At 43.1% G+C, this 22965-nt stretch overlaps 1 protein-coding gene and 1 long non-coding RNA gene across 2 annotated transcripts in view; both read left to right on the forward strand.

Annotated features, from left to right (window-relative positions):
• Positions 1-22965, forward strand: part of abtb2b (ankyrin repeat and BTB (POZ) domain containing 2b) — a 51926-nt gene that overhangs the window by 3792 nt on the left and 25169 nt on the right. The gene's annotated exons all lie outside the window — the stretch shown is intronic.
• The window catches only part of LOC117949212, a 19382-nt gene continuing 3800 nt past the window's right edge, over positions 7384-22965 (forward strand). Inside the window, exons 1-2 of the long non-coding RNA XR_004657651.1 lie at positions 7384-7394; positions 12378-12380. This is a non-coding gene — a long non-coding RNA (uncharacterized LOC117949212). The remainder of the gene's footprint in view (positions 7395-12377; positions 12381-22965) is intronic.

The raw sequence follows: 22965 nt of genomic DNA on the forward strand, positions 1-22965 counted from the left end.
ACACACACACACACACATACACAGACACACACCCTCCCTCCATCCCTCCTCTATCTAACACAACAATCAGTGGACACAAACGCAAATATCCACTTTCTGCTCCAAAACCAGATAGTCTCAGAACGAAAGGTTAGATTTCTGATCAGATGGAAGGGTACAGGGTACAGTCTCTTTCTCAGGGTCTGGCCCACATCTGGAACTCTTTAAGTCAGAAATGACTTCTACGGCTCCAATAACAATTCTGAAAACTCCCTCATCCTGCCCTCTCTTGCTCACTCTCACTCTTGGCTCTCTTGCCTTTTTCCTCCTTCTTTTTCTTTGCTATTGTGTCCACGTTCACGTCCACTTCTTCTTTATCTGTTTATTTCTTCTGGTCTACAGGGAGTGCATTAGAGGAACCCGGTTGTGATGTGCCAGGATCTTATTCATTACTCATACACACACTCGCACAAGCAAGTACATACACGTAAACGGTGACGCACGCGCACACACACACATCCTGATGTGGTCAAATGGCTCCACAGCACTGGTAGAACTCACTACACAGTGCTGCTATACAAAGAATCCATTTGCCATTCATTTCTCCTCACAAGTAAACAGCACAAGCTTCCTGGTATAACTTTTGTTGATAGTACTGCTGGGCTTTTTAAAGTGCAGAGAAGTAGCTTTACTAATGGAGAGCGGAAGTGGTTATGAAGATATTGGTCATTACAGATGTCTGTTAAACTCTCGTCCGGCTGGCAGAACAGTTTCCAAATGTATTTGAGTTTTTGTGAAACATTTGCAATGTTCTCATAGTTTTTGTGCATGCATTTTCTGTTGAAGCTATAATCTAATAGTAAGAAAACCAAACTAGTAGACGTTTTTGGTTGCAAAGGGCTGCTCCATGGCTTTAATCCGTACAACTATCTGAAGCAGGGACTATCTGAAAGGGAGTATTCATGCTCGGCACAGTTTACCTGGATAAACAAACTCTGATTTGGTCCAGTAATGACAAAAAGCAAAGTTCAGTTTATCTTCTCCAGCTCTAGGTATAAAAGTAGTGAAGCGCTGTGAGTAATGGGTTTGGGGTGCAATGAGAAAGCAGGACATATGATTTGCTGCTCAGTATTTCCCTAAATATGTATTTAGCCCAGAAAGAGGCGTGGGAACCATGGGCAGAAGGATGCAGGGAGAGCAGCCCAGCACTGTGGTCACACAGATGGGGAAACCAGCACTCTGAAAATACACTCCCTGCTCCGCAAATCTGGAGCAGGATCAAATACAGTTTTGGGAAAACATAACAGGGCATTCATATTATGGTGACATAGACTTACCTTCATCCTTGTGTGATAGGCATGCTGCAACCTTGCCCAGGCATTGACATCAAGCCTGTGTTTGGCCCCAATAACTGTACAGATGAAATTAGGTTAACCCTGTGAGCACCAGCAGCATGTCAGTGTGTGCATAGAGTTAAAACCGTAACCCACACAGCTTAAGTAGATAATAAGGGTTAGTCCGTTACAAAACATCACTATTTATGCTTGTGTGGGAGAGCGTAATGTACACGTTCCACCTCACACTACACACACAAACACACACACCGATGGTCCATGTCACTGTTTGCCCTGGCTTCTCGTCTGGACGCATTCGAGTGCTGGTGTGCACGTGTTTCAATGTGCACATCTGTGGATGCTTCAGTGTATTTGTGTGGGTTTAGACTACTCCTGGAAAATCGTGAGTAATGCCTTAACAGATATGGCCGTGCAAACGATTTGTCGAGCACAACCAATGGAGTTGATTCAGGAACCTCATGTTGATTCCACATCCTTTGGCACAGGTCATTTAGTGGACTTTCTTACAGTTTGTGTGTAGCCCGTCCTAACTCGCCCATCTCTCTTCCTTTAACCCTCGCAGTCATCATTTTGATCTCAAGCCATGCTGCTCCTCTTACATTACTGCAACATGAGTCATGCGTCTTAAACTGTTGTGTACAGTAAAGCACTGATAGGGAGAAGGCAAAGAAAGATAGGGAGGACAGAAAAGGAGCATGGGGGGACAGAAATAGTGACAGCAAACGAAAAAGCATCTGTTTCTTTGCATCTTGATTTATTCTTTCTATTCGCATTCTTGGAGAGTCTTGTTGTCTTTCCAGAGAGGACAGGAGAGTTCAGATTGGTATTGAGCCTCTTTGGCTTGTTTGAATTGGAAAATGTGCAGCCAGTATGTCACATGCGTTACCACAAAGTCCTGGCTATGGTTCTCGAGGCAATCTTTCCTGCAGGCTGGTTTGGGGTTGCAGCCGGAGGACCTAATGAGGGAAGCAGGAAGACTGGCTGGAAGACGGCTGGAATCTTGGACCAGGCAGCTCAATGCATTGCCTGGATGCTAGCAATGGTGAAAGCAACACCTGTGCTTCACATCATCTCTGTGCGAAGGCTGGCTCAGAGACTGCCACATGCACCTGCATCGGAGTCGTTGGCTTGGTCATGATAACACTGAACTGGGTCTCGAGGGTCAGAGGTCAAAAGTAGGCCTGCACGATTCAGGAAAAATATGAATCACCGTTTTTAGCTTAGAGTTGTAATCACGATTCTCTCCCACAATTGTTTTCTCATTAAGTGTAATGTGTATTGCACACATAAACCATGACAAAACAAAACAACCTCGCAATACCAAACATAGATTTTTTTTTGGCACATATAGCACATTGCTCATCACCACAAGCCTGTAAACATAGAGGCTCCAATGAAGGGAGGGGGAGCATTCGAGAGCTCAGGAGCGCTTCAAATTTAATGCAGTCGGCTCGTAAAGTTAAATGAGAATTTAAGTTATGTTAAGTTAAGTTAAAAAAAAGACAAAAAGAAATAAAAGTTATTTAAAACTTAAATCTGAGTTGAGATTTACGATAACTCATGCAGGCCTAGTTAAAACTCAGGTAGTCATACTTGTATGAGCAAGTGTTTCTTATTTTTTAAGATAATTATATTTTTTGGACAATTTGGACCTTTATGTGACAGGACAGCTGATGACAGACAGGGGAGAGAGAGGGAATGCAGCAAAGGCCTGCAGGTCGGAATCAAACCCAAAGATTTGGATATTTTTTCGACAGGACAGCTGTGAGAAAGGTGAGGGGGGGAGGAGCAAACTGTCACAGGTCAGATTTGAACCCTGGACCTCTGCATCAAGTACATGTCCTACCTGCTCTACCACTGAACCAACCCGGCCACGAGCAAGTGTTTCTTTAATGAATTACATTTAAAAAATATAATAAGAGTCAAAATACACTGTTACTGAGACTGCATAAAAGACCACTATTGTACCCACCCCAGACATAGCCTAAACCAAGTGAAGTAAGTCAGAAATCTGTGCTTGTTCCTAAAATACTATCCATTTTACAGCTACCCACAACCCTCTTACTCAGTTATTTAAGACGGAGATGGTTTGATTAAGTGTTACGACATATGGTTTACAAAGAAAAAGACATATGCAGTACTTAACTCAGTCTTATAATTTGGTTGTTTCCGTGGCAGAGCCAAAGCAGATCCGTTCCGCCTTGCTGTTAAACATCTGTGCACAGCTCACAAAGAGTAAACTCTGCGAGTCTCTGTCAAACCGCAAATCATCAGTTTTCCTGCTCCTCACTCCTGAGAAATCAATGCCAGCCATCACAGCTCTAATTGCTAATAGGCATTAGCTGGCACGCAGCAGTCTCTGTGCATGTGTGCTCCAACAGAAATGAGGCCAGTTACTGTAGTCGATACAGAACCATTTTAGGGGGGGTGATTTGGTTGTGCTATTTGATTACACACAAACCGATCAGATGGGCTGACTGGAGGGGGAGAGAGAGCATGGAGGGGGGTTCAGGGAGTGTGTCGATTTAGTGGAAACCAATTTGATTGACCAGGGATTAGATATAATAACCCCTTGCTGTGTTCTCTTGTGAAATCCGTTGGAGGCATACTGACTTGGCTAGATGGAGCCATGGAACGGTAGAGCATGAAGCGGCAATCCCGCATATCCTCTCTGATTGGGATCTATGTAGCCAGAGCCAAATGTCTGCAGCTGAGGGCGTGTGTGTGTGTCTGTGTGTGTCTGTGTGTGTGTGTGTGTGTGTGTGTGTGCACTTCCATCAATCGGCACTGAGAATAATAATTAAAGAAAAAGGACCTCTTTTGGATGTTCTTGGACCAATCTAGGAAACTGAGGTTTTCTTTTCTTTTTCTTTCATGTCTAAACGGTTGAGAGTGAGCTTTTTGCGATGCCATCAGTGACGTCTTTGTCCTGCCGAGTCAGAGCAGCAGTGTGTGCTGCCCGAATGGCAAAGCCCAGATATATTGCACTGGAAAAGCAAACTCTCCGGCGTGTGTGTGGACACACTGCTGTACACATGGCTCTTTTCATCTGGCCACTTTTCCTTTTTTTAACGCTTATGTACGGAAATATAGTCATTTACATGTAGACGGGCACATTTACACATTTATGATGACATCAATCTGTCATAAACCAGTGGCTAGAATAAGTTTACATACCCGTGCTAAAGTTGATTAAAAAGAGGAATAAAAAACATCTTTACAATATTGATCTTAAGGCCTTAATTAAAAAAAAAAAGAAGGAAAATCCAACCTTTTAAAGACACTAATTTTCTTTGAATGAATAATGTATTGTAAATTAATAAATGTTCTTCCTTAAAAAACAGGGGACATAAGTATACACCCCTCTCTGTGAAATTCCCATAGAGACAGGCACATTTTTATTTTTTATGACCAGATATTTCATGAATCAGGATATTTTGCATACTGATAAAGTTCCCTTGGCCTTTGGAATTAAAATAGCCCCCCCCCCCCCCCACGTCACCTACACTTCACCATACATAGAGATTGGCATGGTTTTATTTCAATAAGCTTAACAGCTGGTTTGATTAGCATTGAGATATGATCTTATAAAAAGTTCCCCATGCCTATCTCTATGTACTGTATCTCCTCTGTACACTGACTCCCCCCAGCGCATACACACTCACTTTCAGATAGAAGGCAGGCAGAGAGAAGAAGATGCCATTTCTTCTGACTTGCGTGACTACTTTGGTTGTGTATGTAGCGAGGGTGGAGTAAGCAAACTGAATAAGTGGACAAAGACGCACTGTTAAGGACTTCCATCCCTGCTTCTTCGCTGTTGAGTGGCTTCCAGTTTGTTCTTTGAGCCAAAAGTCCTTTAAATTGAAATATATCAGTAAGAATGACTTGTCCTTGTGCTGTACAAATAAAGCTGCATTGCCTTACACAGACCATCTTCTACAGGTTGAGCAATAGTTCACAGCTTGCATGATGTTTGGAAACTGTTTCTCCAACACCCCAAACAGCCCGCCAAGTTTCCAGTAGGAGGATTTGGAAGTGAGAGAGAGAAAAAAGAGAGAGAGAGAGAACAAGAAGGAGAATGGAAAAGCAACTGGCTTATGTGTGCAAGCTCGTTGTTGAGTGTGCCAGGTTCAGTAGGCAGAAGCCCATCATGACAGGTTAACTGAGGTGTGCGTGCATGCGTGTGGGTTTATATGTGTGACATGTTGCCCTACAGCCATAAGTACGCCACCGCAGCCTTTGATATTTCTTCTGAATGTTTTTGCTTTTGCTGACTCTACCATATCTGTCTCTCTCCCCTGACACTGATTGTATCTGGGCTTTTGAGAGAGGGACTGAGGGCCCTGTTTTGCAAGTGTCTTTGCTATTTTAAGATCGGCGCAGTTGTTGTTTCTCGTCCCGCGGCCACGTTGTTGAAATAGCAAATGCACTTGCGCCCATCTTTGCGCCCATGGGCGTGCTGGTCTTACAGGGAGGTGTGTTCAGGTGCGTTATGGGCGTATTGCTATCTTGAGGCAGCGAGAAGTGATCGCACCTTTGACTAACGAAAACCTGATCTAAAGTCAGAAACGCAGCATTTCATAGAATTTTAAAAGCGCATTAGTAAAATGTGCCTAGGCTTGTTCACAGCGCCTGCACGCTATGCTTGTTGCACACACACACACACACACACACACAGAAGATTAAAAATGGAAATATTACTGTGCTGATCCAACACCATAACAGCAATGCGCCAAGGTCCACACGCGCCTGTCTGTTAAAGGGAATGGGAGATGACCTCTGATTGGTTGATTGCATGTTACGCCCAAAACACACCTAGAATTAATGAAGACACTAAGTACAACCCTTTTGAATCATGCACCAGGGGCACGGACCCTTTTTTCTCCCTTCAAACTAGCAAAAGTGGATTTGGACACGCCATAGGGCCCTGATTGTGTGTGTGCATGTCTGTTTGTTTTGTGTGTGTGTTGGCCTGGATTTGCTTTGTCTGCCAGCAAAGTGGAATGAGGGCAGGTTGAGTGGCATCCAATCACAGAGCGATAAGAGGAGACATCGGGGGTGTCGAGTCCTGTTTGGCTCAAACAACCCTGGATCTGCAGCTCTCTTTTAGAAGGAAAACACCAGGATGAGGGGGGTCTGCTTCTCCTTACTTTCTTGAAAAGTCCATTGACCTTAGAGTGACAGGAATCGATCCAGGGTCTCCAGAAGTTTTCGTTGCCACTATGAATAGGGGAAACACCCATTGTTACTCTCTCTTTCTGCATCCCCTTCTCTCTCTCTCCCTCCCTCTTCCCACCCTTCCCTCTCTCATCTGTCCCGTCTCTCTCTGTCAGACACTGGAATGTGTTTGTTTGTGCGTCGAGCCTGCAGCTTAGTCAGCTACAACACATACACACACACATCGCAGCTCAGCAGCCTGTTTGAATCTCTTTTTGCCCACATCACAAAAAACGTCAAACCTCCCCCGACTCTCACTGATAACCAAACCACTGTGAAGTCCGTTAAAGTCACTCTGATTTAAGAGTGTTTCTGCTGTTACATGTATGCTCCATCAAACATGTGTGTGTAATAACAACAGTGAAAACCTTGTAATTTCCCCTTGTGGAATTAATAAAGTAAACATTATTGTAATTTTCCCTTTGCGGGATTAATAAAGTACACATTATTATTTATTATTTTAATTACCACTTGCTGTCTGCAGAAAAAAAAAAGCATACATTTCATTTCTTATTTTCCAGCTGCTTTGCTTTTCCGTCCCCAACCCTGCAACCAGGGCCTTCTCTGAAAAACATCACCTGTTGGGTCCAGGTCCGCCAAAAAGACACGTGGTGATTAAAAAAGCCACAGTGGCTCACCCTGCATATTTAGACCAAACCATGTACAGTAAGGCTTCCTGGAATTCCCTTGTGGTTAGTGGAGGGAAGGGGCACATTTAGAGCAGGGCCATATGAAGAACACATGTGGGCCCAGGAAAACAGACTCTGTCAAGACGGGACACCCTTGGCTGTAGCCTTTAGTCTAGAGCTCGACCGATATATCAGCGGGCCAATATTATTGTCCGTTATTAGGCATGTCCCCAACTATAGGTATCGGCATTTGTAATGGACAATAAAAAAAAGAAATATAAAAATATAAAAACTAAGATAAAAACTGGCGGGCAACCATGTTATGAACGTGGTATTGTATAGTTTGTCCACCAGAGGACGCTCTGCAACGTCAATGTTGGCAACACTAATTATTGTTTTTTGTTCAAAGGAAGGAAGTTTTATATCTTAAGCTTGTATTTTTATAAATTTTATTTGTTGGACCTTTAATATGTTTTGATGTTCTGTTGTGACACTAAAACACATTATTATCAAAATATTTTAGTGAGATCTCATAAATAACTTCAAAAACTAATGTGAGGAAAATCTGTTTGTTTTGTTACGTGTTTCTGGATTTTTTTTCATTTTTTCATATATATTTTGGAATATCGGATTTTTAAATAACTGAATATTTGTGTCGATATCAGCCTTAAAAATCCTTTATCAGTCGGGCTCTACTTTAGTCTTCTTCTCTCGATAAGATCTGCACGCCACATGCACCACATGTGCGGTTCCTGGAACCAAAATAATCATTTCAGATCACATAGGAAACCAAAAGAAGATGTGCAACTTTAGGGAAAGTTAGTGATGGTGAACTGGAGGTGTGACTCCCTGCCACACGGTTATTAAGGCTTGGTATAAAAGGTTTAGATAACGTTTAGTGGACGCAGACAGAGCTGGAACAGTCATGATTAGGCTGGCCTGTGTTTCCGCTGCAGGCTCCTTATTACACACGTAATCACCACGTCTATGTGTTTTCCTTTGAAAATCCTGAGGAGTATGTTTGGGTTTGAGTCTACGTTGCTGTTTGCATGGCGGACTAAAACTGTACCGCTTGACTGCCCACGCGTAAGGCAGCTGCGATAAGAAAACTCTGACCTGACCTATGTTTGTGTTACTGAGTGTTTACACAGGATATGTCTTTTTGGGGATGTTCCCACTAGTTTGGGTTACATCTGTTTATAACTGTGTGCATGTTTGGGCACATGTCCATGTGAGTATGTGTTGAGCTTTGCCTTTAAATGTTTTAGTGAATTAATAGGTTCTGTCTATTGAGCTGCATCTGCTGTGTTTCTCTGTGTAGGCCTCTCTGGGTCCGTCTATCTGTGTTGGCCATCTTTGGGCAGGGTCATTGACAGTGCTGGACATAATATACTCCAGCAATGGTGGCCAAGTTTCCTTAGAGGGATGGAGGGAGAAGATAGAAGAGGGAATAGGGTGGATTCACAATGATGAAAGGATGCGTTGTTTGAGGAGGGAATTTCTTTGGTCTAACTTGTGTCAAACAGCGACGTCCCTGTGAAGAGGATTCTTGTAAAGATGGGTGCACATTGTGTTCCGTGTTTTAACTTAATTTGGCAGTGTGCGTGGTGTCCGTCAGCGTGTCGACAGCGTTTCAGTTACTGGATTGTTCCGGTTCCGCCGGATGTCCCTCACCTTCCGCTTTCTTTGTGTTGTAATTTTAATCACTGGTGGATTTCTGAGGACTATGGTTACCTGGTCCTCAGATCTCTGCAGGGTAAATCCAGACAGCTAGCTAGACTATCTGTTTTTTTGTTGCACCACTAAAACAACTTTTGAACGTATACACGTTCCACCGAAACAACTTCTTTCCATAGGCTAATTTGAAGAGGCACCGTTGCTCCGTCCGGCGCTTAGCACCGCCCAAGACGATTGTGATTGGTTTAAAGAAATGCCAATAAACCAGAGCACCTTTTTCTCCTACCCTGGAAAGTGTGGACACGCCACACCCTCCTCAGCAGAATGGTGGAGATACTCGTCAGTACATAATGTGTTAATATGAATTGGCCTATCTTGTGTGTCTTTGTGCTGGTATGTGTCTCCGTCTATGCAGAGGAGTGGAGGTTGCAGAGGAAGTCAGTCAGACAGCAGTTAAACAGACCGTGGCCTAAACCAGCGCAGAGCACCCCTCAAAGCTTTCCTTTCTTCTCCGCCTCAAAGAGCAAAATACAGCCTCTAAAAATGCCAACATGTTCATCAGCTCATCAAACCTGACCGTTTAACTCTGTGTAAGCCCATTGGGATCATTAACCATGTTAGGATTAAACATTTGTTCCAACCGCGGGGCCTGTGGACAAAAGTGTGACTAATTTTGGCTCTATTGAACAAGCATTCTCATTTTTATCCATGTGTTTCACATTAGCGAACAGTCCATACAGTGTACACATAATGTACTGTATATACATGTGGCTGCGTGTCAGTGGCCTGGCCTTATGGTGCTTCTGTAAAAGGTGCCGTAAAGGCACTCTCAAAGGCAAACGGACGGTAGTTAAATATACACTGCAAGACCCAGCCAGGCTTTCACTCATACAGAGGCCAAGAAGGAGGAAGTCATGAAGTTGGAGAGGTCAACACACCTTTCTGCCATCAAGCAAGCTCTTAACAATTCCATTCTTTCTATTTAGTCTGTTTGTTTGTTTTTGGAAGGGAAATTCTCCACCACAGATGTCCCCCACAGAAGGAGCCTTTCAGCAGTCAGGTGCTAAGAAGGGGCGTGTGTTTGCATGATGGGGTGGAAGGGGCAGATGTGTCAGACGTTAAAGGTGGGCAAAGGGGAGGGAGTCAGCCCGAGGGTAGGCAAGTCATAAATGCTGCAACACCCACCCAGCCGGTCAGCTGAACCCCAGCTGGAGTGTATGCAGTGTTTACTCATTGAGTTGGTTTTATGAAAGCACGTCAACGAAGTTGGTTTTATTTCGTTACGCCGACAGGCTTTGTTTGACATGAAGTCTGCAGACAGGATCCAATAGAGAGGCAGTGGGATGTCAGGAGAACAATGGAACACTTTATGGCAGTTAACAGAGAGACAATCCCGCATGTGAAAGCACAGGGAGGAGATGTCTCGATGCGTCTCAGTGGCTCTGATAACATTGTGGCTCTTTCCCAGTGTCTGAATAGACGGAAGATAAGACACACAGAACAGCCATTGCACACACACACTCTCAAAGAGCACCAAAAATCACTTGAGATAGAGACGCAGACTGATAAGTAAGAAACAGACAAACAAAGATGGAAAGGAATTGACACTATCAGCTTTCCCCCCGTATGAAGGTGTGACAACTAGTGCTTTTTTAAATCTCATTAGGATGTCTGTTGTGATATCTGCTGTGTGTGAGAGAAAGAAAAAAGGAAAAGAATCCCTGACATGCATCATGTCTGGATGGATAGCTATCATCTCCAGTCCCGTTCTGGGATAGACCAACTTAAGTGGAGGCCCCTCGTCTTGTCTTGACCCCATGGAAACCTCCCCAGAGCTCCATCTCTCTGTCCTCCCCTGCCTTCTTCTCTTTATTCTTCGTTCCTCTATCCATCTATTGCTGCTCCCTGTGTTTTGCACACAAGTCTGGAAATGCCATCATCATCACCTGCAGAGGGGAGCATGTAACATTGTATTTTTGTTGTCTGTGTGTATTTTCCTAAATTGGAAATAAATTCCTAACCACTGATGGATAGAGAAGAAAAACGGACCCTCATTTCAAAACTATTTGACTTGAAACATTCGGATTTTTACAAGGTGTGGCACACTGCATCTGTTACATTAACAACTTTACCAGCAGACGAGAGCAAAGAAATGTTTTTAATGTGTGTGTGTTTTTAAATGGTTGAGCATGTGGGGATTAAGACGCTGTTAGGTGCCCGAAAGTGGGTCCAATGCATCTACCTGGCTCAGTGCAGACAGATACAGGCAGAAAGCAAAGTGGAATAGGAGAGGCAGGGAGGGAGGGATTGAGAGACAGGCACAGAGGGCACAGAGAATAAAATGCAAAACAGAAGCAGAAAGAAAAGGAGCAGGAGATGAACCTGCCTTGTGGTTCTGGCTCTAGTGCACTTCTTCTCTGAAGACCGTAATTACCCTCTGACCAACTTGTGTCGGAGTGTTGAGGTCAGCATTTAGCTGGCCTGCACAATGAGGTCAATTACTATTCATGCCCTGGCTTGTGCACTTTCTGCACGCAGCTCTCCATCTAACACTCTCTGTTAGGGCTGCCTTTGTCGCGTATGAGTGCATGCATGTCTGCAGGCCGGTTTGTGTGTCACCGCAGTCTGAAAATCAAATCAGACAAAAACTGGCCTCCCCTCCATGTCCTGTCTTCCAAACATTCTCCTCACTTCTTTCGCTTCTTCTCCTTTCTTTCGTCCGTCTCAGCTGTCGTCTCTCTGTGCATCCGGCCAGGTCTCCTCTGGTCCAGGGTCAGCCAGAGACTTCCCACACAGGGCTTCTGTTGGAGTCTGGCTCCTGGGACGCTGTAGCTCAGAGAACGGATGGGGAAGGCATCATTATGTCCATGCACGCACACACAGGCACACACACACACACGCACGCCAGGAGGCTAAAGCTCAATTTTAAATATGCACAATAATCTCTGGCTATCAAACTGCTGAGGAGATAGCTGATGGAGATCTTCTTTTTTTCCATTTGCTTCTTGAAATACCATCACTGTCTGCATGCACAATTGCTCCACTACACAACTTTTCCCCAGCCCCTTCCCATCTTCATTATGGTGTGTGTTATTTTCCTCCCATGTTTCTCTCAAGAGGAAAAAAGGTAAAGCATAGCTAATCATCACCCTGCCGTTTTTGCGAATCCTTCTGAGACTTCCCAGGCTGAAATTGGAGAATGGGAGTTGTCCCAGGGTAGGAAAAGTGTGTGTATGTGTGTAGCTTAAGCTTATGGATAGTCCAAACTCTGAACACTTGTCAGACTGTTAATTGAAACATCCCACAAGCTTCTACTTCTGTCTGTCTAGCCATATGTGCTAATGGGGTTTTCCTGGGCTGGCAAAGCAGGGGGTTGCTGTTTACCTTGGAATTAGACAAGAACTAAAAGTTGGGGCAAGAATAAAAAAAGGTTAAGGTCCAGGAGGTAAAATGATATTTTGTCAAGTGAAAACCTGTCAGACAGGGAGCAAATGCCAGTGGGGGGGGGTAGTCGATGGAGATTGTCAGGATTTGCACACATGCTCGGGCCCCGTCATCCCACCCAGACAGACCCTACAGTGGGAAAAGGAGAATGAAAACAGATTTGTCACTCAGTCTGCTGTTTGCACAGGAGCTATGTGATCATGTGCAAGAATAGTCCTCCCCCCCCCCATTTGTTGCACACAAACATTCCTCTAAAACACTTACACACCCACACCACTCCTTTTTAAAGGGTGTGTGCGCAGTCTGGCCTCTCTGGGAAGGGTAGAGGGGTTTGTGTGTTCTAGTGTGTGTGGTCAGGATGTGGCTAGCACCTCTCACTCGTCATGATTAACTAACAATACCCATGGTGGTTGGACCCTGACTCTCAGCACATACTACAAGTCTGAGTGAGTCGACCATACAGCCCAGAACAGGAAACTTCTCTCCCATTCCCTGATTTTGTTCCCATTAACACAGACTCCCTCAAGAAGTGTGGGTCGTTCTTGGTAATTTATCGATTGTTTCCTGCCAAGCTAGGTTTTTATTAATTTCTGTAAAGGGCGCAGTTGGTAATATACAATGTGGCCAGTCTAAATTTTGTGTGTGTGTGTGTGTGTTTGTGTGTGTGTGCGCCAGGGTGTATGTTTTTGTATTAGGATGGGCTTTAAGTCTGTCAGCCATACAGTCTAAAGTGTGTGTGTGTGTGTGTGTGTGTGTGTGTGTGTGTGTGTGTGTACACGTGCCAGGGTGTATGTTGCTGTGTTTCTGTGTGTTATGTAGGGCTCTAAGTCTGTCAGCTATTAAATGGCCAGTGTGGCCTGGGAAGGGTTGTGGGAACATCAGTTGAAGTGAATTGACCAGGTCTTCTGCAGTACTCAGGAAGAAATGTATTAACTCCCACACATGCACACTCGTGAGAATTGCCCAGCTTCCTAAGCAGTTTTAAAGGCAAACGGCCTTTGGCTTTGGATTTGCTTGCACTACTTAAAGTGGTCGGTTTGTAAAAATCCTCTGGTTTTATATTCAGAAGAAATATGGAGGGGATGAAAAAGACAACAGTCCCCCTTGAGGTTATATCTCTACTCATCTGTCTTTCTTTTTCCATCTGCTGCTTAGAGGAGAGGCCTTCAGTGGGTGGTCCACAGAGACCCCTGGATCAGTATCCTCTTATGACCGGACTAGAGCTGGCCAGTATATCGATATTATATTGATATCGTGATGTGAGACTAGAAATTGTCTTAGCTTGAGGATATCGTAATATCCTAATGTGGCATAAGTAGTTTTAAAGGCTAAATTACAGTAAAGTGATGTCCTTTTCTGAATTTACTGGTGTAACTGTTCCATTATTTACCTTTACCCACTTAGTCATCATATCTAAATTACTGATGATTACTTATCAGAAATCTTGCTGTGTTAATATTTTGTGAAAGCACCAATAGTCTACTCTACATTATTGTTGCCGTATCAATTTGGTCAAAAATACAGTGATATTTGATTTTCATATCGTCCACCCCTACACAGAACCACACACTCATATACAGTGTATAAATGTAGATATATATATATACACATATACACACACACATTGAGAGGCACAAGCACACAAACGGACAGACAAAATAAAACAGACTGCGGAGATTAAACCTGTCTGAGTTTGTTGAAATGACCTTATAAAGTATTTCAGTGACACACACACACTGAGTCAAGCTTGCCTGTAGCACCTGCACAGGCAACAGCTGGGAACACACGCGGCAAACAGACACCACCCCTGTGCTCACACACATGCGCTCACCTCCCACAACTTTATTTGTGTGGCTGCCAATGCGTAGACAGCGGAATGTGTGAGCAGGTGCCCCCTGCAGAGAAGAAGCAGCAACCCCTCCTAACACTGTCTGATTTATTTCACCTACGCTGAAAGGCAGATCAGACCGAATTTACACAAATATTGTATACTTTATCAATCCCACATGGGGGAATTACAATTTACACTCTGTTGTTATTACACACCAGCCTGAATTACACACACATGCTTAGTACCTAATACATGCACTAAATGGAGAGATGTCAGATGGGGGGGGGGGGGGGGGGGGGGGGGGGGGGGGGGGGCTGCCAATGGAAAGGCACAATCAAGGTCAGAGACTGTCAAATAAGCCTGACCATCTTCTCCATAGGAGGAAGAGGAAAGAGGAAATAGGATAGAGAGGGATACTGTATCAGTCCCAGCACACAACATAACCTAGATTGTAACCCTCAAAACAAACATCCTTCACCAGGAGATAGAGTGTGTGTGTGTGTGTGTGTGTGTGTGCGTGTAATAATAACATGGACACAATAGGGCTTTCTTTAACTTTTTCTTATGTGAGTGTGTGAATAATTGTTGCTTTGTAGATGTGAAGATGTTTGGGTCAAAAGGAGCTATAACTGCATAACAGAAAGATCCTTTTTATTAGTCTTCTTTTGAGGGGTGGACACTCCCTCTGTGTTCAATGTTCATGTGAGGGGTGTGTGTGTGTGTGTGTGTGTGTGTGTGTGTGTGAGGGTCAGGGGTGAGCTGTAAACCCCTTTTGGGTGTCAGATGGGTCAGACAGCCGGTTGAATGAGGGGACTGGTCTGCTTTAAGGTAGTTTACTGCCTTTTGCTAAAGAGGTGGACATCCTGACACGCCCTGCAAGTCCCTGACACACCCAGTCACACACACACACACACACACACACACACACACACACACACACACTACGCTGTAATCTGCAAGACTGACACATGATTTGTGTTTTTGATCACACTTCAATGCCTGCCACGTGCCATTGTTGAATTCTGTGAGAGTTAGCATGTGTCTGCACCGGTCATCCTAATGTCATTGTGTCCCAGGTTGGGTGGTCCATTGGTTTATTGCCAGTATGTCACTCTTACACATGTTCCACCAGTGGTATTGATTTCCTGACTAATTGCGTGAGGCGGTCTGCCCACTCTGCCCATCCAATGTTCCGACCGGTACGCTTCCCCTCCCAGCATCAAACTCTCACCGTCCTCCTGAGTTTCACACTGAGGACAGTTGTTGTCAACAATGGCATGGACAACAGTAGAGCCAGACAGCTGTAATGGACCAGCCCTACTCATTACTGCAGACAAAAGAGCTGTGGGCCTTTTGAATAAAGCTCTGCTCCCTTCACACTAAAATGATTGCTGAGTTGTGATACCTATGAAATAATGCATCCTCTCTATATAATTGTATCCATGGTAGATTATAATGGGATGGAGTGAGTCTGTGGGAGGTTGCTCTTTCTTAATGCAGTTTTTATTGGAGTGTGATAGTAGTTTAAGAAGTATAATGCGGCCAATAGTTCTGTCCATAGAAGTAAATGTAGCCTCTCTTGTTTATTGAGCTGACCATGCAAGTTTTAATCACTTAAACCACCTTTTTTTCTGTTTTGGGAATTTGAACTCGGTCTCAACTAGTCCTGGTCTTGGATTGTGGACAATGGTGGACTTGTCTGTAGCTGATGCAAGTAAGACACACCTTGTAGCACACACAGAGGCACACTCCAACACACTGTACAACACACGATTGGTCGCTGCCCAGAAAGCGGTTTGCTTTTCCTTTCCTGAGCCTCTTTTCCACTCCGCTGTGGAACTCCCAAGATTTAGCTTGAGAGAGGGAGAGTAGGAAAAGAGTGGTTGAAGAAGTGAGTGAACCTCCAGTTCTCATCGTCCCCCCCCCCCCCCCCCCCCCCCATTTGAGTCACTCCGTTCTGCGTCACGATTTTGCTTTTCTACCCAGCCCAACGCGGAATGTTAATCATCAGAAGGCTGCTTTAGATTTACAAGGGGGAATTTGGATCCAGTTCTTTGAAATGTCAAACTCCTAAGTCCTTCTATCAAAATCTGTAGTTGGACTGTGAGAACCATGCTGCAGCAGCGAGATTAACATCTGAACAGAGAAGTTGAGAAAGATTTGGTGCTGTTAATATATCTCCTAGAGCTTTTGGAAGTGAAGGACGCGTGGATACCACTCTGGCGTGAAAGGCACACCCTGGTACTCTCAAAGTGTGTTCATTGACATCTGGGCTGATGTTTGAATGCTCAATTCAGTTAGTGTGTAAAGAATCAGGGAGGAGAGAAGCCAGAAGCTCAATCTGATCTGAGTAACTGGCCAGTGACATAATTCTCCTTTTAAGGATTCAGACAGAAGTCTCTGAGGCTGCTGAGGTTATTTCAGTCTTAATGTTAATTTTAAAGGTGTTGTATTGTGAAAGTATATCAGTGATCAGACTAATAAGCAAGCATGTAAGGAATGCAAGCTGTATTTAATCTGCAAGCCTGGGAAAAGCGGATCAGTCCCATTATGTCACTAATGACATAATCAGCCGTCGGACAGTCTGGCGAGGTCGGTGACTCGAGTCTGTTCGGTGTGCTCCGTTCCGTCGTCCATCCGGAGTGGTGCGGGGGGGGGAGGGGCGTCGGCCTTCAATTTGACCGACGTGACACGCACAGTCGGAAGGCGGGCGCTGCCTGCAGTCGGACCTTTGTGGATCTGAAAGGAAGATTCAGCAGCTGCACGGCCTACTTCTCCTTAACCCATGTTGTCCTCTGGCTTTCCTACATCAATGTTCTTCTCAACTACCCAAAATAACATGATTGTTTCCACACAACAAAGCTCTATTTTTATTAATTTTGGGGCGTCTTATTCAATTTTATAACATTTGAAAAAACGATGGAAGTGGTTTTGATATAGTATTGAGTAATTGTGATTATCCACCAACATACATTTCTTTCATTTTAGTCTAAATAATTACTAATTTCGGCATTTCTAACTCAAACATTGGGTATAATTTCCTATAAAATTAGGTTTATTGACCATATATTCCAAAAAATAACTGTAAAATTGAAGTTAATAAGTTAGTGTTACGAAGTGACAAATATTGAAATATTGAAATTAAATATTGTCAAAAGTGTTGAAAAAAGGGTCAAAAACGTGAGAAAAAGTCAAAACATCAATTAAAAAGTGTCAACAAAAGTGTTGATTTTGATTTATGTTTTGACGGCGTGATGCGTTCGTCCATTGGTGGAGTCCAGTGGAGTCCGCAGGCAAGGGACGTGTACCAGCAATCCTGAGTATGCAACTGTAAAAATGATAAAGCTATAGGGAATCGCTCCTGCTAGATTAAAACAACAATAACCCTTAAAATTCAGCATTTTTTACACACGTGTTTAGTCAAAAAGAAAATAGTTTTGCACTTTCAGATACCTGCCCACTGTCAAACCTTTACTCGCGGACGGGTCAGGGTCCAAACATGTTTAGTGCTTGCTCAGTTTTTGATATGAATTTAAAGTTCAAGGCTGACACTACTTTATTTCATAATGGAAAGACTAAGCAACGCCCAATCGCCAAAGTTTATGTTTATTTGGTGGTAAGCGGTTTCCAGCGTCCATCACAGCATACACACTGAAGTTGGAGTGTTTCTAGCCATGTGAGAGAAATGCACACAGCAGAAACCTCCCAGGAAACTTAAACTTGGACCTTTCTCTCCTGAAAAGAATATGAACTTCTAACTCACTCACAGTACTGTGATTATTCTTAATGTGTGTGTTTTGCATGCGTTACTGAGGACGGCGACGACACACTGGGGTTCAGGTTCAGGCCTTTCCTCAATGAGTGGGTTGTCCGCCATCCAAACTGACTGGCTCTCTGTTCTCCCTCTCCAGAGGGTCCAGCTGTGAGAAAATGAGCTGATCACACAGACAGAATGGGAGCAATTAGTCCAAACACATGTGCCTCCTTGCCCCGCCTGCTGCCCATAGTGTTGTTGGAAAACTGAATAGACTGCAGCTTCTTAAAAGAGAATGTAACTGTTTAATTTTGAAATGGGAAAATAAAAAAATAAAAACTGTCCAATAAGGTTCAGTCTTTACTACAGTCATAGTGAGCTTTTGACTTTTAAAAGTGACTAATGACAATTGTCTCTGAATCAAAGTGCATGTATTGCCACCATTATATTTTGCCCTCCTGAGGTTTTTTGTGTCAAACACTTCACTTCTTGGCATAGTTTTAGATGGTGACATCACCTCGAAAGCAAAAGTGGATTTTATTATGAGGGGGCGGGTTTGAGGTTAGATATGTATGTGGATGTGTTATTGCAGGGTATGTGTAATATCCGTCATCCTATACCATTGAGAAAACAAAACCAGCAGCCTCCATATGAGTATAGGGTATTTCCAGCCCCAGTACTGTACAATACGCCAGTCAAAGCTATAAAACCTAGTCATCCAATAATGGAGCTATGCTGTCCCTTTGCTGCACATTATGTGTAGTGGCGTCACATATGGAAGAGGGGGAATGTTGAATGTTACTAGATAGCCACAGGCACCACATTTGGCCTGAAATGTAAAATATAAAACATGATTAGAGAGAGGAAGAGGGAGAGTAAAAGGAGGGAAGAGGATGAGGGGGAGAACGCTGAAGCCATGTTTAGGATTAGGGTGAGCTGTGTAGAGGGACTTATGGTGATATTTTTTAGGGCTGTTGGGAACCAAAACCACCTTGAAAACTACTCCTAACTGTGTGTGTGTGTGTGTGTGTGTGTGTGTTTGGGGGAGGTGGTAGGTATGTGATTGTAGACCACAGTTACAGCACAAATGTGTATTTTATGATATTTTGGTTTTATGATGGCGCCCCCTAGTCTTGCATTAATTTGACGGAATAAGAGGTATCCGTCTACCTAGATGGAGACCTCGTTAGCCTTCCTGCTGGAGTCTCCTTCTTATCTAATTTGCATACATACACATACGTCTTGTCATTGTATGAGCAACGAAGCAAACATTCACCAAGCTGCAGTCACCACTAACGTCAGTTTGCAGGCTTGATTGCTAATTAGCTGCTCAGCTGCTGCACATGGTACATCCATGTAGAGGTAACTGCAAATGTCACTTCGGCCTATTAAGATGCTTCAATTACACCATCTGCCGGCTGCTGTCAATCAAACACAGACCGGCCATTCGGCTGAGATGTAAAGGAGCATCTCTTCCTTTTAACAACAAAAAGCTACTAGCTATATATTTTAAAAGACATGAGGATATTATCTGCGACTACAAAACGGTATGACTAAATGTGATTTCCGTTGGACTCTAATGTAGCCTATTTGCATTTGTTTGAGCTCCTCAGGTTTTCCCAAGATCATTTTAAGCGACACTAGATGTTTCACTCCATAAGAGCCGATCATAGGGGTTGTAGTATTCAACATTATACTCCTTAAGACGCGCACTAACATATGCAGTATAACACTCTCTTATCAGATTTTCTGAAACAGACAGCCTGATTTCTTTGAAGACTTAGCATACCCCGGGTGGAGATTCAGATGTAATCTTTGGGGCTTTGAACGCTGGGATTTCAGGAAGACTTCTAGCAGTGGACAGATCCAAACACCTTACTTAAAGCTTGTGAGCATGAACTACATTTTCCACATTTAAACCTTTTGTTTCCAACTTTCAAATCTTAGTTTTGACTTTCTTTGGGGCTTTACGTCCTAGAAAACATCTTGGCGAGCCAAAAGACGAATGCTGGATAGCAGCAACAATCCGAGAACAGAAGGCGGATTAGGCCCATTGAACCCTTTCTAACCCTACATGTGCTCCCTTCACATTCATCAAAGATAGGAGCCTTCCGCTCTTTCTTAGCTCGTGTCTTGCATTGATTAATGATGTGTGTGGATGTTCTCACTCAGTGACTTTGGGAAGCGCCCTTTCACACAGCTGATTAGGTTACTTCCTCTTTTAGCCCCAGCTGAGTGCCATCTCTGACCCGTGACCCCTTGCAGCCAGGGGTCACCAGAGGTGTCAGGGGACATCGACAAGACCCCTCTTCACTTGTCTATCATGGTATTTTACCAGGCTTTAACAGGCGTGCGTGTGTGTGTATGTGGTTGTGTGAGTGTTGTGAGTAGTTGTGATGCCTTTAAATCCGAAACATCTCAGATTTCTCATACCAGTGAAAGCTCAAGTGTACTGTAAGCATCTTCAGCTTATGAATGCTTCTCTGTCTGCCCCCCAATCCACATAGGTAGTTTGTATTCTGAAAGGCACGCTTATATGCTAACTGATTATTTTTAGGCCAAATACTAATGGACCACTTTAGGTTTCTAAATGCCCCTCTGTCCCACTTGAATTCTGTTTAGATAAGGAATGTGATGAGGGTCCACCAGAGAGAGCAAACACATGGATATTTTTAACCTAGAATGCTGAATCTCTGCAGTTCTAACTGAATGAAGCTTATCCCTCTGGTTCTGCAGAGAGACATACAATAAAGTTCATTCATCAAACTCACTGTTTTTCTCTCAGAAATCCTGATTGGTGCCTCCAACAGAAGACTTCTGTATGGCGTACAATATCTTAAGAAACGGCCAGGAGAATGTGCTGGGTGTGGGTGTGGGTGAGGTTGGATGTGTGGAAAAACAGGTGTTTTGGTGCCTTTAAGTGTGGAAAACAAGAGGCCAGGCCTGTGAGTGAGCGATCACATCTGGCCTATGGATTCCACTGGCATGAAATGAAGCACAAGCATGTGTGTGCCCTTTGTTGTGTGAAAGACACACACTCTGAAAGAAAGAGGAGATCAGGATCCTGTGGGGGTGATACACACCCAATAAAAGCGTGCTCAGACACTGTACGATTGTGTGAGTGTCCAACCTCCAGCCTCCACCCAGGGGCTAGCATGTAGCCTCCTGGCCAGAAATCACAGCTCCTTTCTGGGCAGGGGAAGTGTCTTTGAAGCCCCCTTCCCTGACTCTCTGATCCACCCTAATGAATGACGAGGCTGTTTAAGGAGACAAGGCAGGTGCGTGCGTGCGTGCGTGCGCGCGTGCGTGTGTGTGTGGTTTTTTTGTGTGTTCTTCAGCGTGTATGTGGATTCTCTTGAGACTTAAGTTATTCTTTAAGCTTACTGAGAGGATGCAGCAGGAGCAAAAGTGATTGATTGACTGACTGGCTGACTGATCAATAGCTTTTATGTTGAACATGTAAATAAAATAAAATATCAGAAGAAAATAGTGATAAAAAAAACATAATTTCCAGTACTTAAAAACCTCTATTTACACATGCAAAAAGGAGTAAAAAGAAGTAAAAGTTATGTACTCCTACCCCTTTATACCCTTTCTACCGAATTAAAAGACAAAATAATAAGTCTACAGAGATAATAAATCTATAATCATTGAACATATATATTTAAAGCTTATATTTACATATATATTTACCCATAGACAACAATATTTATACACATACTTTGAATTAGTCAATATAAGCCCAAGTTATTATTTTTTCTCTGTACCTCTGGAATATAATTTCTTTGAAGATATTTTTGAAATGGAATATGTTTGGACATTGCTTTAATTCATTATTAACTTACTGATCATGTCCTTCTCTCTTTCACACACTCGCTGCAGTAGCAAAACAAATCAGCAGACTGATTATGTTCCAAGAACATAATCAGAAAATAAAAGTTGTATCAGCGCTGAGCTGGTGGAAAGAACATGGCAACACACAAATATCTGGATTCCTTTAGCAGAAAACAGTTTATTGTCAGTAGTATTGTTGGTAGTAATATGACCTGACTTATTCCAGCATGATGTTTTGGTGTCACATTCACACCATTGTTCAGTTTTCTCTTTCCAACTGTCATTTTCTACTGATAATCATCAGGCTAATCATGAAGGGACTAAACTAGCTTTTGAGTGAGATGTATTTGAAGAGAAATGAACACTAAAGTTTTTATGATTGAAATGGATATAATATTTAATCATGGCGTAGTGAAGTGTGTACAAACAGATTCAAAATCGGGAATGCAATCCAAATCTGATTCACGTTGGGAGGTTTTGCCATGGTCTGAGAATTTGTTTTTTTTTCCCCCACTGGTCTGTTATTGAAGGTAAAATCCAGATATTCTTCCAAATATTCTGTGAAAATTTAAATTGTGACATTGGGAGATAACGTGAGATATCACAAGAACAACAGAGAATGGGAGTCAAGGCTTGTAGGAAAGGCAGTTATGTGTTAACTTACATTTTCTCAAACTCAAAAGGTTTTCATGTTTCACATTTTATTAGCAGGTCTTATGATGTGTCACAATAGATTGAAACTTGACTTGATGGCAATATTATTAATGAAATGACTCTAAACAAGAGTGACAGTCCCGGCTGGGAAAGGTTTCAAAACGTTCAGCATAATAAAAAAAGTAGTTGTTCATTTTCAAGAACCACTGAAGTTTTGTCAATGTTCATTTTTACACAACACAAGGAGACAGTTTCCACAATAAGGAATAGTACAGAACATGGAACTGGAAGCCCTCAACAGCTGCTTATTTATACAAAGTGGATGTTAACCCTCCTGTTGTCCTCGGGTCAAATCGACCCGCATTCCTATATCAGTGTTCTTTTTAACTACCCAAAATAACATGATTAATTCCACACAACGCTCTTTGGCAAGAACAAATCTCTACTTTTTAATTAATTTTGGGCTGTCTTTTTCAATTTTACATTATTTGAAAACAGTGGTTTTGAAATAGGATTGAGTAAAAGTTGACATATTCCAGTCTGTGATTATCCATCAACATCCATTCCTTTCATTTTAGTCTAAATAATTCC

The sequence above is a fragment of the Etheostoma cragini genome, chromosome 8, assembly GCF_013103735.1.
Source record: "Etheostoma cragini isolate CJK2018 chromosome 8, CSU_Ecrag_1.0, whole genome shotgun sequence".
Classification (NCBI taxonomy): Eukaryota; Metazoa; Chordata; class Actinopteri; order Perciformes; family Percidae; genus Etheostoma; species Etheostoma cragini.